The sequence below is a fragment of the Phodopus roborovskii genome, unplaced genomic scaffold (genome assembly GCF_943737965.1).
Source record: "Phodopus roborovskii unplaced genomic scaffold, PHOROB, whole genome shotgun sequence".
Classification (NCBI taxonomy): domain Eukaryota; kingdom Metazoa; phylum Chordata; class Mammalia; order Rodentia; family Cricetidae; genus Phodopus; species Phodopus roborovskii.
The window spans coordinates 5,113,357-5,132,158 of record NW_026126459.1 but is presented as its reverse complement, the minus strand read 5'-3'; the positions used below and the strand labels follow the sequence as shown (position 1 = coordinate 5,132,158).

At 42.7% G+C, this 18,802-nt stretch overlaps 1 protein-coding gene across 1 annotated transcript in view; it reads right to left on the bottom strand.

Moving 5' to 3' along the window:
• The window catches only part of Grap2 (GRB2 related adaptor protein 2), a 69,661-nt gene extending 54,772 nt beyond the window's left edge, over positions 1-14,889 (bottom strand). The window contains exon 1 of the mRNA XM_051189414.1: positions 14,710-14,889. The gene's annotated coding sequence lies outside the window, so the exon portion shown is untranslated. The remainder of the gene's footprint in view (positions 1-14,709) is intronic.
• Positions 14,890-18,802: the final 3,913 nt, after the last annotated feature.

The window sequence follows — 18,802 nt, the reverse complement described above, 5'->3', positions numbered from 1 at the left end:
CACTCTCTGTCTTCCTCTGGCCACTACTTACACTTGCACATACTCATTTACTCACTCACAACCAGCTCAGAGATTTACTTTCAGGTGTGGGTGGAGAGATGACATGTTACTTAGTCCAGGCTGGTCTTGATTTGTGATCCTCCTGCCTCTGCCTCTCAAGTGGTGAGACTCTAGGGGTGTGCTGTCACACCCAGGTAAGCGTTTCTCTCTCTCTCTCTCTCTCTCTCTCTCTCTCTCTCTCTCTGTGTGTGTGTGTGTGTGTGTGTGTGTGTGTGTGTGTGTGTGAGAGAGAGAGAGAGAGAGAGAGAGAGGGAGGGAAGGAGGGAGGGAGGGAGGGAAAGAGAGAGAGAGAGATATTAGGTGCCCTCAGAGGCCAGAAGTCCCCTGGAGCTGAACTTAAGTGACCCTGAGATGCCTGGGAACTGAACTTAGATCCTCTGAAAAAGCAATCCATGCTTTTAACTATTGAGCCATTTCTTTAGCACCAGGATTTTTTTATATATATATATATACTAAAAAGTAATTTTTTTTCACATGCTGTAAAAGTTCCTTTCAGTAGGGGAGTGGTGCAGCCTCAGAGCCCATGATTTCATGCGGTGAAACATTCAGTTAGAAAAACCACAGCCAAGCTGGGAGGCAAAGGATGACACTCACAATTCAAACTTGGGAACTTTTAAGTTGGAAATCAAGTTACAAGAAAGCATGTACAGCTTTAACTTTTAGATCTGATATGGTCTTCTTATGCTCAGTCCAAAAACAGAAAATGTACAGACAAGCACAAAGGATAACTTTCATGGTTATAGTATTTATATTTGTTTTTGAGACAGGGTCTTCCTATATAGCTTAGACTGTGCAGCACAGGTTGACCTTGAATGCCGAGATTTTTATGTCTCTGTCTCTCAAATGCTGGGATTACAGGTATACACACCACCACATCTAGCTTGCTCTTGCTTTTGAGACAGTCTTGCTGTGTAGACTGGATTGGCCTATTTCACCTTCCCTAGTGCTGGGATTAGGGGTATGCACCACCATGCCCCCCGATTCATAGGGTTTTATGACTCTATTTCATAGACCCTGCTTATTTCAGAGGTGGGTAAAGGTCAAGACTTCCAAATCTAGGACCGAAGGACCAATCTTAGGGACAAGCCCTTTTGTAGGACCCTTTTGGTCAATACAGTTTTCTCCTTTCACTGATCTGAGCTGTTGTCACCAGTTACTTCCATTTGGGGTTGTATAGCAGCACAGAGGGGAGGAGGTTAAGGGCTGCAGTAGATTGGAGACCTTTGTGACCCTCAGCAGTTCACAGTTGAATCAGAAGTGGCACATCTGTGCTCAACTGTAACGTAAGACTAACAAGACCATTGGGACAAACAGAATCATTTTATCTTGGGGAGGAATGGGAAGAAGGCTCTTGAAGGCTGGTGAAAGTTTTGGAAGGCATTGTGAGGGTCCTGGGGGAGTTCAAGCAAGAGCAGTGGCCCTTTGTTCCAGAACAGTGAGCACATGAGTTCCAACATGAGTTGGAACTGTGTGTGTCCTCAATGCCATGGGTGTGCTTTTTCTGTAAAAAGTGTTGAGAAGCCTGCAGGTTATGGATGGAAAGGTCAGTGTCCCAAATTCTATAATGTTCTACTTCGACTGTGCTACAGAGGGAGCTTTGCTGAATTTTATATAATACCCAGTGGCCTTCTAAACCCTAAAGTCATATAATACAGCCATAATTTCTTATGTTACAGTTTACAAATTACTTTTTAATATTTATTATTACATTTGCTCCATATAGCAGCCCTATGCCATCTCAGACGCATCCCCACAAGCTCTTCCCTTTGACAGCAACTGCTGGTTATAAACGCAGAACTTTCTGTTGCATCTGGGTTGCACTAGAAGCATGAGCCTGTTGAAGCTAACAATTCAGGAGAAATGGAAGGAGAGAACCCAATACTGACAGACACTGGGAGTCCTTGGAGGCTGAAATGGTAGCTTTGGGAATGGACTGATGTAGAAGGGGACAAATGCAGGTAGAAAGCAGATCTTCAGTGTAGTGCAGGTTCATAGGAAGCACATACTGAGAGTTCATCTCAGCTACCAGTTAGGGCTAGCTACCAGTGTAGCTTGAACAGGGGTGTGTGTCAGGGGGTTCATCCCAGAACATTCCATCTATCATAAAACACCCATCCTAAAGTGATGCACTTTGGCAACTGCTTTGTGGAAGGGAAAACAATCAGGACACTGTTATAGTTGCAATTTAGTCAGGATAAATCTGATGGATGTTGGTTGGCAGCATCAACCTACCATTTAGCCTGTCGAAAATCAGTTTACTTTCCTATTTAGAGACACAATATGAAATGAGATTAATCCAGTTGCTGTAGAGTGAATTCAGCAGAACAAATCCCTCTGCAGCTCATTTGCATCAAAACCCACAAGGCAGTGGAGTTCTGTCTCCAGCGCCTGAGCAAATAAATGCATTGATCTCCGGGTTATTTACAGCAAAATTCACATCAGAGCTGTTGTCAATGACAGAGAACTCTTCTGTCTTTAGAGGAGGGTCACAGAGAAAACATCTGTAGGACAGTTGAAATGTTACAGTGAAACTTAGCCTAAGGATGATTGTACGGGCTAGATTATAAATGGCCAAGATCCACAACTCCCTGGAGGAAGACTACAGAACAAAAACCAACAATGCTCTTTTCCTTTCTCCATTTTCCATAGCCAAAGGGGCAGTCTGCACACAGGATGCATTTAATAAATACGTTCTGTTGCTAACACTTGCTGGCAGGCAAAACTCTGGGGGGATGCAGAGGGTCACAAAAGGGTGCAAACGCTGGCAAGACATGCTTGGGACAGCAAGCAAATGGCTTCGATTCTGTAACCTGACAAAAGGGTAGGGGCTGCTGGGTGGGAGCGGAGTGGGGGTGGTGTTGGGAAAGAAGAAAGGAAGCTGGTGAGGGGAATGTGGGGGTAAGGAATGGGGACACTGTGGCGACTTGGATGGATTCTAAGGAACCCATGAGTCCTTAAGAAATCTTTCTCTGAGAAATTTAAAGCTGAAGGGGAGATAATCTTTCTGAAATATCTTAGCTTAGTTGGAGGGCATTGACCTGGGGGAACCTCTCCAGTTCTTTCTGGGCTCTTATCCCCACGTGTTGCAGCACCCAGGGTTAGGACTCAGCTTCTTTCTTGGCTGCCTTTCTCTGTAGCTTGGAGCACTCAACCCCTTCTTGAGTACTGTGTACTCACCAGAACCTTCTCCTCCATGGCGAGGGATTTAAGAAGCTCACTGGAGCTGAACACTCAGCTGACCCTGCCACTGGTCATCCTCTGCAGCTGGTGTGGCTTTGAGGTGGCCCAGTTTTAGCCAATGGATTCTGCCTTCTCTCTAAGTGTCATCTTAGTGGATTTACCTGAAATCCCTCCTGCTGCTCCCTGCTAATGCTCAATATACTCTCTTGTTTTCCAGGCCTTACAAGATTTGGGCTTACCCCCCTCTCCATCTTTCCAGCCCACCCCACCTCCAGCCCTTCTGTAGCAATCACCTAGCATCTACTCCCTGAACACCTGTCCCCGCTGCCTAAACCAATTACATATAGAACACTGGGTATAACCTGTCCTACCTGCCTCTTACCTGGAGTAGGATTCTCCACTCTCTGCCCCCTCCCCAGGTACCCAACATTACTCTGGCCACTGCCAGTTTGTTTTCCTTTGCCTGATCATATGCATAACTCAATTTTTCCACAGCATGTACCCAGGAGTCCCCTAGAAACCACCCACTTCTACAGAAAGAGTTTCTCAACCTTGTTGTTATTGACATCTAAGCCAGCAACTGTGGGGGCCGCTTTGTATAGTGTGCAGCTTTACAGCATCTCCTGCTTCAACCCACCACTATCCCATGTCCAGATGATAACAACCAGGAAGTATCTCCTGGCATTTCTAAACATCTCTCTTAGGGATGGATTGTGGAGAACAAGTGATCTGAAAAGACCTGGCAAGGCAAGGACATTTTAAAGTCAGTGACACACACCTTGAGAAAAGGCTGTGTATACTAGGAACATTTAAATCTGGTAAAGTTGTGACTTCCTATATGCTCAAAAGTGCCATAGGGGCACTGGTTAGCTGTGTCAGGATGTCGTGTGGGCAAACCTGGGTGAGATCTCTTTCCCCTACTTCAGGCCTTCTCAGATGCTACTGTGCATGGGAGTCACTCAGAGAAGGTTTTTGAAATTCAAAATCAGATTCAGGAAGTTTATGAATGAGAGGAGAGCTTTTCTTTTTATTCTTTTATTTATCCAACACCAACCCCATCTTTCTTTCTTTTAAATACAAGTGTATTTAAAGCTCTCCCTCATCCCCACTCCTCAGAAAGACCACTGAATGTTCAGGCTCCTCCCCCAAATCTCAAGACCATCTACAGGTACATCAGCCATGTGATTTCTCTGCTGCTCCCTTTCCCGAGAGTTATCCAAGAGTGCTTTGCTCAGATTAAACCTGGTCCTTTACTTTTTAATTTGGCTTGATTTGGTTTACTGTGTCAGTGGAAAAATCTAATGTCAGGGTACAGAAAATCTATCATCTGGGTCTCACTATGTAGCCCTGGCTGGCCTAGAACTTGCTATGTGGGCCATACATGCTTCTAACTTCCAACTGCTGCCTATTTTCTTATAAATCTAGGATCCTGTCATGTTGGAGAGTCTCCAGGAACATGACAAAGAAATTCATCATGGAAATTAAAGTATAGAGAACTTGTGCTTTTGGCCCAGGTTACACAGATGCCATTCCTGATTCACGTGCTCTCAATACTATTTAAGAGTCACCTCCAATCGATCTCATAAAGAAGAAAGGCTTTATGGTATTTAGTCAGACAACAAATAACTTTATTCAAAAATTATATTATCCCTATACAATGTTATTACACCACCAAATCAGATAACCCAGTCATTTCTTTAAAATAGTTGCACAAATAAATGCCCACTAGCTGTAGCATGCTGTAATAAGGGTAGACAGATCTTCTGAAAGCTGCCCAGAGCCTGACACACCATTTTTCCTCCTCTCACACCACACTGCCTGAATTAACATTGACTTTGTTTTTTGTACACACCCAACTCTTTGTGGAACCTCAGGAAGGAAATGGCCACTCACATTTGTCCGAGCAAGTCTAAAGACACTGATTTTTTCCAGGGCTGCAGATGAATCACAGATGGGAAGAGAACACAGTTCTAATGTCTTTGAGACCAGGGATCAGTATGGGCTTAGCTGTGCTGCTACATGAGCTGGTGAGTACTCACCTCTCTCAAGGGAGGGAGAGCTAATCTGCTCGTTTTGGAATATTCTGACAGGTTGCTATCACTATGATCAAATGTAATAAGGATAAATATCACTTTTAAACCTCTGTGTCTGGTGTCCTCTCTCTCTCTCTTTCTCTCTCTCTCTCTCTCACACACACACACACACAGGGAGGTGGAGGTGGGGAACGGGAACAAGGAAGATCATAGCAGCAGCACACGAGAATTCAAGGGTTCTAACTGACCACAGTTTCTGTATGAGTCAGCAGTGTGACATAACTGCCACCTAGGCTAATGCAGCCGTGGCTGTATTAATAGAAGTAGAGAGAGAAGGTTTAGGGAAGAATTGCCCAATAGTATTTGCAATGTCAGAGCTCTGTTCCATTTTGGGCACCTTGGCTAAAGACGGGTTCTCAATTGGAATCCTTCTGTAGAGGGCTACTTCAAATGATGGCATCATGCAAAACTGCATCCCAGGAGTTAAAAGAACCAAGGATATTTCTGTTTGAAGAAGAAGACTCCAAGGGACATGATGGCTCCCCTGCAAAAGAGCTCCAGGTTGTTTATAGGTGCAGAAACTTAATTTCTGGGTCCCCACTGTAAAATATGCTGTGAAGGCATTCTCATATTTCTCTTGAAAAATAAACAATTTCAGCAAAATTGCATCCCATTTTCCTCATGATTTCTTTGATGTATAAAAAGTTCTGGGTGGAGCCAGCAAAATGGCTCAGTCAGTAAAGTACTTGTCTCTTAAGCATGAGAACCTGAGATCGGATCCTCATAAAAGCCAGACATAGAGTCTATAATCCCAGCACTGGATGGAACAGAGGCCAGTTGGATCCTTGGAGCTAGCTGGACAACCTGGCTAGTCAGTGAGCTCCAAGTTTGGTGAGGGATTTTATTTCAAAAATAAGGTAAAGTGGGCCAGAGAGAAGGTGCCTAAAGGTGCCTTGTTGTGCTTGGAGATGTCTGCGGTTTTGTTCCCAGCACCTATGTTGGGTGGTTCACAAGTGCCTATAACTCCAACTCTAATGCTCCTCTTCTGGTTTCTGTGGGCACTGAATACATACATGTGTGCACAGTCAGAGAGATAGACACCTATATAAATAATTAATAAAATAAAAAAATGTAAAGAGCAACAGAGGAAGACATCTAATGCCAACCCCTGACCTACATGTACACACACACACACACACACACACACACACACACACACTTTTGTGTACATCAGTGCCTCCTTTTGCCCTCAGCTGTGCCTCCACCAAGAATCCTTCTCCAAATCCCCCACCTCTAGCCATTTCCTCTGTGGTCTCCTTGTTATATGGACTTGGTACTACGATAGCAGTTTCCTCCACTTCTTTTACTTTCTTGGAGATTATTCGTTCTCCAATGAAGAGGACTCTTTAATGGTTTTGATTTTCATCCTTCTAAATGTTTTCAGTTCATCTGGGTCTTGATCAACAAGAGTCTGAGGGAATTTCTGAAGACAGCAGCCAAAAAATGAACTGAAGTACCTGCACAGGTAATCTTTTATAACATCTACATGACAAAGCATTACAATGACTCTCTTGATGCTAATAACTGAATCAACCCTTCCGTTTATGATATAACGTGAGCTGACATAGCTGGCTGTGGCATGCATCTTACTCCCTTACATCTTCATTTTCACATGCAAGTTTCGCATGCTGCAGAAAACTAGTCTGTTTGAAAACTGCCTCTCTCTTCTTCCAGGCACCAGGGACTTCTCTCTAGCTAGGGGGCCCCTTCTCGTCACAGTTGCCCTTTATTTATTTGGATATTTGTGAGGTGCTGAGTATTACGATGCTGTATGGATCCTTTATTTATTTGGATATTTGTGGGGTGCTGAGTATTACGATGCTGTATGGATCCTTGGTTTATAAAATTATCGTGGCCTATTTATAAATATTGATCTAAGAAATCAAAATGCCACAGAATGAGTTTGTTTAAATAATAAAGTAACATTTAAGGCATTTCCCCAGTGAGATGCTGCATGTTTTGCAGCCTACAAAAGATCTATAAAAGCTTTTGGGGTAGTCATGCATGAATCTTCTAGAATTTCCTGTGTGTTGGGTTAAAGGACAGTGTTGATTTGTTCAAGGACAGTGAGCAGTGGATGAGGCACCCTGAGCCACCTGAGAGGCTGAGAATAGAGCACAACAGGGAGCTGCATTCCTGCTCCTCACTCTCATAGTAGGGTATAGTGTTATTCCCAATAACCCTAGGACCTGGCATGGTACACATTATACACCTGTTTATTTGGAAGGTGTGGATGTGACCTCACAGCCTAATGTCAAGTTAGAAACTTTAAAAAGCAGATGACTGAGAAACACAACTTCGACTTCCCACCATCAACGGTAAAGCACAAATACAGGCAGTTACCTCTGTGGCTAGCCAGTCTGCCTGTGCCACAGGCTCCTTGGTCTCAGGGCTTTTGAGATGAGAGCTTGTGATTCTCCAACTGCCTAGTCCATTTCAAAGATATGAAAGGATGTGAGTATGTGTGGGAGGCATGAACATGTCCAGGTTTGAGCAAGTGTGTGTGTGTGTGTGTGTGTGTGTGTGTGTGTGTGTGTGTAGGCCAGAGGCCAATGTCACTATCTTCCTCAATTGTTCTTCACCTTATGAGGCTAGAGATCATTAATTTCAGCAAAACCAGCTAACCAGTGAGCTCCATGGATTCTTTTTCTCTCTTTTCTCAGAACTAGGATTATAGGCACACATTTCTGCACTTAACCTTTTTCTGTGGGTCTTAGGGATCCAAACTCAGGTCCTTAGGCACTTTACTAACTTCAGCCATCGTCTCAGCCCCAAGGATATAATTCTTAATGAAAAATCATGTGGAAGGCATTATGTCCTTCCAAAAAGGAACAACCTCTTTAGGAAGACAGGGTCTATCAGCTCTAAACAAGTCCATCAGCATTACTTATGTACTTATGCACTCTAAACTGCCCGTGAGGGATAATAAAATAGTGTGCTACAGAGCAAGGGGTCAGAATATAATTGCTGGAAAATAGCCCTGCAGCAAATGAGGTGCCCGGCAGAGTGACACACAGTGACCTGCAAAGGCACCACTGATATTTATTGTCCCTAGTAAGATCTGGATCTTGCAAAGGAACCTATCAAGATAGAAACAGACAACTCTCATGACTCACAGGGAAGGGTTGAGGGGTCTTGCCATTTAGAGCAAAAGGAGTCGTTTACTATCTGTTCCCAATGGGATACTTAATTCTCAACAGAAAACCAGAGGGTGTTAGAGAACCCATGCTATGACCTCTCCCTTGACCAGAGGAAACAAGGCCCAGAGAGGGGAGCTGTGACCTGTTCAAGGTCAAATAGCTAGTTCTCTTAGGTAGGGTCAATTCAGATCTGCAGAAGCTGGGTGAGGGCTCTGTGACAGGAGAATGACATGCCTAGAACAACATCAGGAAAGGGTAGAAGTCACAGCAGATGTTGGCACTTGAGCGAGGCTTTTCCCCCTCTGCAAACTTAGAGGTAAGATATGTGGTTTATCTTCCTTGAAGACTTTACCTAGATCAAGTGAGATAGTATGCAAAAACCTGTTTTTAAAATCTTGTTGGACTCAGAGTAAAATAAATCTAGAGAAGTTTTGTTTTTTGTTGGTTTTTTTTTTTTTTTTTTTTTTTGGCTTATATGGATGGACACTAGGAAGAAATCTGGGCAAAGGAGTAGGAGGCTGAGTGCAACATGGATCCCCCCATGACACCCTTCCCCACCTCTCCCATCCCTGAGAACCTGGTGCCTTATTTACAGGCAATTAAAGAATTGGTATATAGGTGTTGAAATTTGTCAGTTTTCGTATGATTGAGCTCTGCTTGCTGCAACCACTACTGATTCAATAATACACCTTTTGGTGACACTTCTGTGTAGGAGAGGAGAGGCTTTTCAGTTGAGTGTGTGTGTGCGCGCGCGCGCGCGCGTGCGTGCGTGCGCATATACATGGGGTTTCCAGATGATAGCTTTTTATCCTATTCATATTGTTTATTTTGAGGCAGGGTCTCTCACTGTACCTGAAGTTTGATTCTCTTAGGCTGGCTGGCCAACACGCTCCAGGGATCTTCCTGCCTCGGCCACCCCAGCTCTGGGATTATAGATTTGAACTGCCAGAACAGCCTAGCTGGGAATCCACACTCACCTAGTGCCTCTCTAGCAGACACTCTACCCACTGAACCAGCTTCTTCCCCTTGATATCACTCTTCATTCCCTTACCATGGACTAAAATCTCCAACTTATAAAATGGTGGGCAGAAATCCCAAGTTACAAACTAACCAGGTTACCCTCCCCCCTTTTGTGGTCTCCCTCAATAATGTTTTATTTATTTAGATTCATATTTAACAAGAGCACTATCTACACTATCCCACAGAATCCTCAACAGTTTGTGCCTACTATTTTCCCATCAAGCACTAGACAAATGACTCAATCATAAACCATTTTAGGCTGACACGTTAAACCTGTGGTTCTAGAAGGCTGAGGGGTATACAGTGGGGGGAAAAGCCCAAAACAAATGAAAAAGTATTCTTCGTGACCAATTGATCAATTAGACCACTTTTCATTAAAAACCATGAAAACTCAGAAGCAACTTAGCAATGATGGTCCTAGGAGTGCATAAAAGCATTAATAATGCTGGATTCCTTTTACTCACTTATTTTTAGTTCTCTTCAGAAAATTATACTTGAGAGCCTTTTGTAATAGCAATTAAGGGGCAAATAAGACTGACACAGCCCTAGAACAGTTTGCAATGCTAATGAAGGGCTGGGACCAATCTCTAGCTAGGGAAGCTTTTTCTGGATTAAACTGTGTTTCTGAAGTCATGGACTGACTTAGGTAAAGTCTGAGTGTCTGAGATAACCAGCATTACTACCACCAGCAGACATCCATCTTCCTACAAGGAAACTCAGTGTGGCCTTTATGAATTGGACAGGGCTTCTACTCCAGTGTTTTAGTGGTAAAAATCTTTCACATTCAGCAACGTGAAAAATGAGGAAGACTCCCCCTCCCAACTCTATCAAAATACCAAGTTCTGCCCTGAAGCTCTGAGGAATCATAACTCCTCTGTTGTGTTTTCCATTCCTGCCCCTGCCTTCTAGTTCTCCCCTACCCCCATCACTTCCAACTCTTCCAGGTTCTTCAGTTCCTTGAAGAAGTTCCTAAGTGATGCAAACGCAGTCTGTATACAAACCTATGCTTCACAGAATGCTATTCTTATTCAAAAGACCCAAACTTGCAACCTGTTTGAGTAGCTGCTTTTCAACTGCAACCCTGAGTATGGGCTGCCATTTTTGCTGATTTCCATTTAATTCTGTCCTGCCATTCCTCTTTCCACATGCCAGTCTTCACAGAGAATGTTCTGGAATCAGACTGCTTGGGATCAAACCCTGGCTCTGCTGTGAGTGACCGCGTGTGCTAGTGCTTTCTTGGCTACTCCAGGAGAAGTAAACGATTTAATGCCTTCGAAGGTTTAGGTTGGCACTGAGGTCCTGAGGCAGTTTACAAGCACTATGAAAGGTAGAGTAACAGATTAGCCAAAAGGCAGCAACAGCACCAACAAATACACTATTTTGGAAATGTGTATAAATTATTCAACCCTCAGACAACTCCACTAGCACTTGCATTACTCTCCTTTTGCAGCTCAAGAAATAAAAACAGAGAGACTGAATTTTGTTCAGTTCATTCAGCAAAAGGTGGACTGGGCTCATATGTAGACTGGCTTCACAGCAAGTACTCAGTCAGTATACCTTCTTGTTACTGCTATGTGAATTTATGCACTCACAGACCTACAGCCTCTGTCACTAGCGGTGACGGCACATGTCTTATGCATCTTCAAAATATATTAAAAATAGATAGGAGCACCAATAGAATATTGATTTAGGCAAAGACTAGGACCTAAAATCATCAGAAGAAAGCAGTTGGGAACAGGATATTAGCACAGTGCCAAATGTCACCCCTGCCCCTGACTCCTTGTTAATTGTAAGAGGGAACAAGTACTTTTATAATGAGAGAGAGAGAGAAAGAGAAAGAGAGAGAAAGAGAGAGAGAGATCCCTAGAGCAAAATCAATGCCTAGAACCAGGATCAAACTTGGCATCATGAGTGGTGGAACAATCCAGAATGATGTGCCTTCTGATATAATGCAATACAGAGCACCCCATGGCACTTTATGAAAAAAAAAAAAGTTCAGTCAGAATCTTAACATGCACTGTCAAGAGTGGATAAAGCTGCTTGTTTGTTGCCAAGCCTAACAACCTGAGTTGGATCCCTGAATCCCACACAGTAGAAGAAGAGATCTGACTCCTGCAGATCAATTACCCTCTGACTTCCATGCATACGTTGTTACATGGATATCCACACATATACACACAGAATAAATAAGTAAATATGAACACCGATCTCAATGTGCTTTTAGTCCTGACATGAAAATTAAGAGGCACAGTGACAGATGAGCCATGAGGTAACAACTAATTCAGAATGTGGGGCATTTCTACAAGATCACTGACCTAACTTGGAAAAAAAAATATCCGGCATTGAATAGGGAGATATAAAGATCTGTTGTTTTGAAATAATAGTATAGGTGGCAGCTGGGGGTAAAATGAAGTAGGTTAATACATACTAGTCTTTAGGTAGTAAATATTATGGACTTCTACCTTCGTAGCCATAGTGATGGCATTGTGGTTATATAAAAGAATGTTCTGTGTTTTGGGTATGAACTGAATTATTCAGGAGTGAATTGTCATTCATCTGCAACTTACAAGAAATCCAGAGGGAAACACAGCAGATAGAGCAAGTGTGGAAAAGGTTATGTTAGTAAACCTAAGTGGGGTGTGTTTAGCATTTCAACTTTTAATTAAAAAAAATTTTTTTTGATAGGGTCTTTCTGTGTAGCTCTAGCTGGCTTAGTGGCCTTGAATTTACACCAATCCCCTGCCTTTGCTTCCCAAGTGCTGGGATTGTAGGCACGTGCAACCGTGCCCTGCTTAAATCTGTTCGGAAATTCACTTTCCACATGAGTCATGTGTTCAACATCTTTGGAGAGCAAAGGAGGCTTCCATCATTGTGTATGCTGTTGTAGTTTCATTAAATTCTCTAAAACTTTGGACTATGCTTATATACTTAAAAAGAAAACTACTTTTCAACATTATTTAGTGAAGCCTTATTAGTTCAAGTTTATTGAAAACCAATGTGAACTTTGTTAGAGACCTTGGCTCTACAGTGCAGGGTACAGTGCTATTACTGACACAAAACAATTGCTCAATAAGTGTTAGTGAAATGTTTGTTGAATGAAGCTGTCATTCCCTGAAAATTCTCAAACAGTATAAAAATATAATAATAAAGAAAAAAAGTAGAGACACAAGAGTTTGAGGTGCCCATTTATATAAGGAGCAAAGACTTTAATTATATAAAATGGGGCCAAACTATTTTACCTTTTGATTCAAGCAACTATGTTAAGTAAACTAGTCTTGAACTTTTAAAAATATTTGTTTATCATTATGTACACATCTACCACATGCTACAGCACTAATAGAGTTGGAGGACAACTTATAGGAATGGGCTCTCTTCTTTCACCATGTGAATCTCAAGGGCTGAATCAGGGTGTTAGATTTGGTGCTGAGCCTCCTCACTGCCCCCTTCAACAAATTTTAAGCTTGCTTCATGCGAGCTTGAAGATTCTGTCCCTCAAATCGACCCAGCAGCAACTGTGACTTAGTTAAGAAATCCCAAAGGACTCACACTTAATGACTGGTTTTTTTTTTTTTTGTTTAAACAATTACAGACTTTTCTATAGCCAGGGGCAAGTTCAGGCATGAGCTCTTTAAGCTGCCAACATCAGCAGGTGTTGCTCTCTGGGAATCAATAAATACATGGAAATCAGGATCACTGGCAGCTCTTCTAGAAGGCAGTGGTTCCAAAAGAGATGGCTCTGGGCAGCAAGAGAGATGTTTTGTACAAGAGATAGTAAGGAAGTGTTAAGATTTAGAGAAATAACAATGTTCCTTTCATGCATTTTTGTAGTGCCTTTCCCTGAGGTACATAGTATTTACATTAACTTTTTTATTTTTATGGTGTCCTTATGAGGTAGGTATAAAACACCTGAAGGTCTAAGACATGGATGCTGTTTTTAGCAACAAAGGACATTTCTTCATATTGAATAGATCAATCACCTCCTTCCCCTCTGCTTCAGTAAAGTAATTTATAAAGACGAAAGTGATTACAATTTAGGGAGAATACAATTACAATTTACTATGTGGGAGACTCTCCGAGTTGAGTCTCACAGGGTGGTTTGTTTTCAGTAATGTGGGGCTGCCTCCTTTTTATGAAAACTAAAACACAAGACATTCAAAAGTACTCAAAAATGTCACAAGTCAGAAGTTTTTAAAATTTGGCGTGGAAAGACACTACTAAATAGTGGCTATGCTTTGAGAGAGGACCTCTCTAAAATTATCCTGTGGACATCAAGCTTTGTAGGCCATGTTGAGTCACTATAGGAGACCACATTAAACTAAATGTTCATTGTGAAATCAAAAATGAAGAAAAAATACAAAGGACTCACTAAAGAATCAACAGTTTATAATAAATGTACCCACATGCAAGACTTCCATTGAAGTTCCCCCCCTTCTGATACTGTGGGTATTGCTTTAAGCCTATGCCGTTTTAGATCCTCAGCAGCCTCCTTTAATTTGACTATGGATATGTACTTTTAATAATATGCAAATGGTTACATATGCTGCACGTAAGGTAAGTAGGTGAGGTCATTTTTAGGTTAGTAAAAACCTGACCTTTGCATCCCTTCTTCATGTTCTGTAACAGATGGGGACAGGAGCAGAAACTAGAGATGGTCTTAAAGATGCCACAAAACTATTAATAAAGAGACAAAGGTAGACAACACCCTCTCCTCACATCTCCCACATGAAGTTTTCTTTTATTAAAGGAATCCAAACCAGTGTTATTCATAATGAGAGCAAATGCCACCAGCACTAGCAGCTGGAACTGGTGGAGACATGAGCAAGAGGTAGTTCTTGACCTCAGACTCTAGGCTCCAGCCAATGATGCTCAGTCCTCTGCCACTTCCCACTCCTCGATCTGAATTAATGCCGACCCTTCACCATTGGAGGGAGATTTGACTTCTGTGACTCCAACATCCAGAGTCTTTTCCAGACTTTTTACTTGCTACAAGCCAAATAAAGACCACATTTTCTTTAGTTCATTTGACAGAAGTTGAATCCTATCATTACCAACATACCCACCTAGATGAGACACAGGCTGATAGCATAAAGTATTAACAACAAAGTTTAGAAAACCAGTAGGACTCGCTCTTATTTGATTTATTTCGTTCATAGAGAACAGACCCTTAAAAGCACTCAAGGTTTCTAGATGGTCTGCACCCATGCTACAAAACATACCTTTTGGAAGTGAAGAGGTTGAGTGTGTATCTTGGCTTTGAGGACGAATTATTAGAATCACCTTTTGACAGTGGGAAGACGCATTCAAATGTCAAGGCAACTGCACTTCAGAGTACAAGTCTGCCTTGGGCTGGCTTCTGAGAACCACGCAAAGCAAACCCCAGATCCATCAATACAGCTTCCTCCTCCCTGCCTCTTGCTCTCCCCGCAAGCTGCCCCCAGCCAGTCTGTAGGCAAACCACACAGGAACTAGCAGACACCCAGCTGCACAGAGTTGGGTGTGAGCCTTAGATTATGTGGTTTTGTTTTCTTGCTGCTAGAGTAGCATAAGGTTCACCGAAACATGCCTGCCCTTTATGTTTCAGTTTTAACAATACCCGCCTGCCCCCAACTCTCATATTCACATAAGAAACATAACTTTTGATCCTGGATATGGTCTATTAGCAAGCTGCTGCTGGCTTCAAGAAAAGCCCTAGCTTCACATGCCTCCAACCAGAGAAACACAAAGGCCACTGGGAAAAAATAGTCACCCTGGTCAATTGCCATGTTAAAACCTCAGAGAAATCACTTGCTAAGCCTGACACATAACTCTTAGCTTGTGATAAAAATCTGGACCCAAGAAAGAAGAAAGGGGGAGGGACACTCTCAGAGCTAGGAGTTCTGTAACAGTACCCACTAACCAACTGAGTTAACCAGCCAGTGAGCTAGGAGTTCTAAGCCTAGGTTTGCCGCTGTCATGAGCAACGATCTTTCCTTAGACCCACAAGACTTGGCATTCTTTTGAACAAACTGGACCCAAGGCTTCTGATCATGTTCCTCAGCTTTCCCAGTTCTTACCTTAGCAGTTCTAGCCTGCCCTGCACCCCACCCCCAAGCCACCTGCAGCCTGTGCTAGCTTCTTCCTTTCTCTTTGTTCTTGTATCATCTGCATACAAATGAGACATATTTCAACTGGCTTAGTAACACCTTTAGAGTCTGGAGGCTGGATCGAAGGTGAGAAGGGGAAAATTGGGGATTTCACTGGCGTTAATCCTTGGATAATTTTTTTTTTCTCTATTTGACTCAATTTGAAGTTCTAAGATTTTTAAAAACTCATTGTTCATGCCTGCCTACTGAGGTGGTATCTCATTGCTTCTTTAAACTTTGCTGGAGATTTACTTTTTAAAATCCTTTTTTTTCCCCCTTATATAATTGCTCACCTTTCCTTTGAGATAAATTTTGTTATGTGATATGGCCCACACTATACCTGAGACTCTCCAACTTCTTGCCACAGCCTAAAAACTTGGGCTTAGCCTGCTCAAGTACTGCCGTTATAGATGTGTACTACTACCATAGTTGCTCACTTACGAATTTTAATTGAAATAGGAAAGAAGAAGCCTGGTATAGAGTTGGCAAGCTACCTTGGTGTGTGTCCAGTAAATACCCATCAAATGATCTAGAAGTAATTTGTTTCCCCCAACTCTCTAGTAATGGAATTTTAAAAAAAGATTTTATTCTAATTTTAACCCTGTGCATATGTGTGTAGGTGTGTGCACATGAATGTAGTGCCCATGGAGACCAGAAGAGTGCTGGGTCTCCCAAGCTGGGTAACAAGGCCACAGTGAGTTGTCAGGCATGGTCCTTTGCAAGACCCAGTGCATGGTCTTCTCTGCTGAGTTCTCTCTCCAGCCCCTTCCCTTATTAATGCAAGTCTGTACAATTTTCTTAAAACTAGGTTGTTTTAAGATGATATCCCCTATTTTCTCATGACAAAGGATTTTAAAAAGTAACTTGTCTCTGATTTTACAACAGCAACACTGGCTTCAGAGATCTAAGGACCTTCTTGGATCACATCATTACATTAAAAAGCTCCACTGCCAAGCTTTTGAGCTCTGAGAGCCTTTGGCCAGCACCCTCTTCAGCAGTAGTTACCAAGCCAACAGCATGTTGTGCATACTAGGGAGTGCATGGCTAGGGAAAATGGCAAATGGTTCTATCCAGAACCTCCCAGAGGTCTTTCTTTGTGCACTCTTGTGTGGAAGCTACTTTCCCACAGGGTACTACTGTGCCCCAGGGAGCAGAGTCCCTCCCTTTCCAAGTAAAGGGCAGAGAGAAGACCTGAAGAACCTCAAAGAGAATTAATTTTGCCAGCAAGTACTGGCTGCCTGGCAGACTTGATAGTCAGTACACAGGCTGGGGATGAAAAGAGGACAAAGTCACAGTTTGGGAACACAGACCCTGATGAGAGGGTGTCTGCATTTCCACCTTTGCCTTCAGGAGACACTCAGAAAAATAGCAAGTCATTAGGAGGATTCAGGAATGTGTGAGATCCCACTTATCCTCAATGAAGAAAATTTCCTTTAAAACTACACTTGCTTAAAAAAGAAAAACAGCAACTCCTTTTGAAGGGTCATCTTTGGTAACAGAGTTATGTGCAGTTGTGCTCCATTTCATTTTTTGAGTAAAGTATATATTTCTGATTCAATAGAGTGCATTCAGATGTTCAGTCACTCAACAGAGTTTGGACACCTTCTGCATGGATGGCTCCAGGGGCAGGCTAGGAATGTACAGGTGAATGTATGTATCCTCTACTTCGCTGGAGGTTATGTTCTGGTAAAGGGAGAAACAAAGCCTCAACCCTGTGGAGGAAGTCAACCCGGTGGAAATCTGGGGTAATAAGGACTCACAGCTACAAAGCCTTAGCATGAGAATGAATTTGTCACATCCAGTGAGACAGAGAAGTGGGTTCAGAGGTCAAAGGTGGTAGGGACACGAGATGGAGCCCTGCTGGCTGTGGCAAAGACTGAGACGTTATTCTGAGTGCGATGGAAGCCAATGGGAGAGTTTGAAGTGAGTGATGGGAGTTGGCTTGAGTTGGAGATTTCTCAAGGATTCCTCCTGACTGTCCTGTGGCACTGTCCATTGAGCCTCACAGTCATTACCATCTTAACAGAGCAGTTGCCATCACACGAAAGAGTCTTCAAACTCTGCCATACTGGGCTTTCTCCATAGCCTTAAGGAGGGCCAGGGGATGAATCCAAGGTTGGGATTCCAGCCATTCTTTCTTGCACCCTTCCCTTTAGCTGCATGTAACTGCCCCAGCTGCACGTGGTCTCAGAAGATGAGAGGCTAATCAAAGGGGAACTCCATCTATGCAGCTATGGGGAAGTCATGGTGATGTGGCTGTTGTGGGGGTGGGGTGGATCATCTTGTTCCTGTCAGTAACCCCTCACTCATAAACCAGTGGTTCTCAACTTGTGGATTGAGACCCCTTTACTGGGGGCAGTCAAACAATCCTTTTACAGGGGTCACCTAGGACCATCAAAAAGCACAGATATTTACATTATGACTCATTACAATAGCAAAATTACAGTTATGAAGTGACAACAAAAATAATTTCATGGTTGAGGGGTCACCACAACATGAGGAACTATATTAAAGTGTCGAACTGTTAGGAAGGTTGAAAACCACTGCTATAAGTAAACTAAATGAACTAATTGGTTCACTAAGCTCAACTTGGGCAGAATATTTACTTTGGTTTGTTGTTGGTCCCTATGTGGGAAAGCAGATATCTGTTTCTGTTTTTCCAGGAAAGGTTCATACAATAAACACTATACTGTAAGGTAGTGGTTCTCAACCTTCCTATTGCTATGAATTATAATGTAAAATTCTTTTAGAGATAGAGGTTTGCTAAGGGGGTCACGGCCAATAGGTTGAAAACTACTGTAAGGGACCAAGAAGAGAGGTTAAACACTGGCTAGGATGTTACTGTAATAGTCCAGGCAGGAGTGGTGGTGGCTTAGTGAAGGGTGGAGGTATTGGGGAAAGGCTGGAATCTGCATACAAAGGGTGGTTCTCACTCAAGTTTAGCAATAGATAGGTGTTGTTATAATCCCAATACTCAGAAGCCCAAGGCAGAAAGATTGCCATGAGTTTAAGGTACATTATAAGTTCTAGGCTAGCCTGTGTTACAATGTGAGATACCACCTCTTCATTGCCCCTTAAAAAAAAAAAAAAAAAAAAGAGGCCTTTAATCCTAGCACTCTGGAGGCAGAGGCAGGCAGATTTCTGTCTCAATTCAAAGCCAGCCTAGTAGTAATATTATTGTATTAGC